The sequence below is a fragment of the Protobothrops mucrosquamatus genome, unplaced genomic scaffold, assembly GCF_001527695.2.
Source record: "Protobothrops mucrosquamatus isolate PMUCROS unplaced genomic scaffold, P.Mucros_1.0 scaffold_267, whole genome shotgun sequence".
In the NCBI taxonomy this organism is placed as follows: Eukaryota; Metazoa; Chordata; class Lepidosauria; order Squamata; family Viperidae; genus Protobothrops; species Protobothrops mucrosquamatus.
In genome coordinates this window covers 599,623-602,855 of record NW_015386343.1, presented here as the reverse complement: position 1 = coordinate 602,855, position 3,233 = coordinate 599,623, and positions in this window count along the sequence as shown.

The window sequence follows — 3,233 nt, the reverse complement described above, 5'->3', positions numbered from 1 at the left end:
CAGAGATAGAGATGATAGAGATGGAGATGGAGACAGAGATAGAGATGATAGAGATGGAGATGGAGACAGAGATAGATAGATGACATAGACATACATAGAGTTATAAGAAAGGGCAGCATTCAAACAAATACACGTTCCTCTCCTTAGACACACTCTTTGAAGAGAATGAAGCAGTAATGGTCTTTATGCTGGGATAACAATCAAGAGAAGATGGTTGACAGAAATTTTCCAAGCTATTTTATTTGGAAACCGAGCTTGGCAGAGAGAAAATAAGTGGGCAAAGGAGAGAGGGGAAAAAAAGTCTTGTCGCTTTCAGTCCCAGCACTCGCTGATGTTCAGCCCCTGACAAATCATCCCTAAGGAAACACAACTTTTAATCAAAAATAAGATTCCCCTTTCTTGTTTTACATTTATTAGCTTTTGATACTGAGCATGTTCTGGCCAAAGATGAGCTCCATTTATTTCTGTGAAAGGCAAACACACATATGAAATCCAGTCCTAATGGGACCTTTAACCTGCATTGTTGCCTGATAAGATAGCTAGATTGGATGGTTGGTAATGTGGAGTGTTGTTTTTAAAACCCTGAATAGCTTGAGTTCAAGTACAGCAACTGAAGGGATACCATTTCTTAGAAGATGGGTTTTCCCTTGGCTATGATATTAGAGAGAAGCAGCTGTCTCTCTCCAATGTTCGAAATATCCATTTGAAAAGGGCAATGTTCCCACAGCATCTACTATATATTTATTCAGTTCATAATACGTGAAACTCTCCCATAGTTAAGTTTCAGTTAAAAATCCCAAATTGCAGTTTGAAAGGGAATTTTTATCAGCATAGCCTGGGGGTGCAGCTTCTCGAGAGGTTCCTAATATATATAGATGAGAAGCCATCTGACACTGATCTCAGACTGGGCAATTGATATGGAAAGCAAAACTGTCACCAGAGGCAAAATTAATATCAATATCTGCGTTTTGCTATGTATCCTTCCATCATTCCTTGGCATTTATTATGAGCACCAACAATGCTTCAGTCAGAAAGGTTGCAATATAATTAATAGATTAACCAATAGCATTATTTATTTATTTTTTGCATTTTCCCCAGCAAAGGGAAAAGGAGAAGAATGTGGACAATGCCACGGTGCCTGTTCTGTTTTAAAAGGCATTTATTTTTTTTAAAAAAAATTAATGTGTATTCCCTTTTACATCTTGCTATTTAAAGATAATTGAAATGGCTGGAGGAGTTGTGCATGAACAATGTTATTTGTATGATTACAAAACCAATGTGGGTCTCCTTTAATTACAACCCATTCCTTCATGATGAACTCACAAAATGGGACACTGGATCACCACAAACAAGATTTCAAGCATTCTGATAACAAGTCCAATCTGCCTTTTTCGACTGTTACCTCATACCAAATTAAATTTCTTATATTCCACCCTCTGCAGTTATTTTGAAGTAGCCTGGTCATATGCATAATCTTCACACATGCAAAACATTTTAAAAATATCCCAGTTCATTATTACGATATACAATATACCAGTGATGGCGAACCTTTTAGAGACTAAGTGCCCAAACTGCAACCCAAAACCCATTTATGCATTGTCGAGTGCCGATTGGGTGTGGCCCATTGGGCGGGCGTGGCCCATTGGGTGGGCGTGGCTGCGGTAGTAACGGCAGACTGGGTGGGACTAAAAAGTTCAATCAATCAATTCCAACTTTGCAAGATCTTTTTTTTTCCCCGCGAGAAGTTGAAATTGACTGAACCTTTTTTTTTTTTTGCACACGGCGGCAGAGGCCTAAAGCGAAAAGGTTTTATAAAACCCAGCTGAAGGCCTAGGACTGGGGCGACGGCACGCGTGCCCACAGAGAGGGCTCTGAGTGCCGCCTCTGGCACCCGTGCCATAGGTTCGCCACCACTGCAATATACTATAGTACATTATTACATATCCCAGTACATTTTTACAATATACTGCAGTTAAACTAAGGACTACAAATAATTGGTTGTTGGTTTTGTTTGTTTTTTGTGAGAGACAGAAAGAGATTGATAGAGTTGCAGGCCAATATTATGTGCCTCGCTAAGGTTCTGGCAATTTTGTCAGGCAATCCAAGTCTTTTTAGGACAACGGCTATTGTAAGATAAAGAAGCTAAGCTCCCATATGTGTTACCATTTGAAAGCCAAGGATCATGCTTTCCTATTTCTCTCTCTTGCACATGCAGCCTGACTTATTGTTCTGAGCGATGCATTTTGACAAAGTATCTCAGGACATGCTACTTCAGCGTGGGCTGGGTAGCATGGCAGTTGAGTGGATATATAGCTAGCTCAAATATCATATTAATAACCTTCTTATTAAAAACTAAGAAGGATAGCTGTCACAGCACCACAACTGAAGCCCTGTGCCTACTGTATGTGTGTCAATGTTGCATGCATGGGCAAAGGGACAGAGCTTAGATCATGCTCCAGGTGTCATCTTTTTAACCTCCCCGTGGATGTTGCCGAATGCTCATCAGACTGGGGCAAAGGATTGACTGGAGATGCCTTAAGTTTTTATTAATGCTTTGGATAAAGAGGCAAAAAGAATTCTTATCAAATTGGCAGATTGCACAAAATCAAGTGGAATTGCTTCAAAGAGAGAAATAAAATTCAAAACAATATTGATAAATTAAAGAAATTGATTAGAAGGACTACATTTATATTTCACCAAGATAGGTTCTTCATGTAGGAAAGAAAAATTAAATGCACAGGAACAGAAAGTGGATATCTGGTTTGGAAATATATTTTGTGAAAAAGATCTTGGAATGGTAGCTAATCTGACTGAATATAAGAAAAACTTTTGGTCAGTTCAAGAGTTGTTCTAATAACCCAAGAGGAAATAAGCTTTCCTTCATTAGATAGCTCAAGCAAAATTATTAAAACTGTAATGTTTTAATATGGATATTTGTTATGGGGCTGGACTCATCTTAAATGGGCTCTTCCAATTCCATGACATTATGAATTTATGACTTTGGGTATCCTATTGACATAGCAGGATTATTTTTTAAAAAGTGGATCTGAATTTGTATTAGAATTTACCATCCTGGCACCATCAGGAGGAGAACGTTTAGCAAAGGTGGAGAACATCGGATTAGAGGGCCATCAAATTCAGCAACCTGTCTCTCTTTAAGTCAGATAGAGGGGAAAGAAGCAAAAATGTAAAAAGGTGTCCTTTTGTATTTTTCTCTTTCCCCTTTGCTTTTT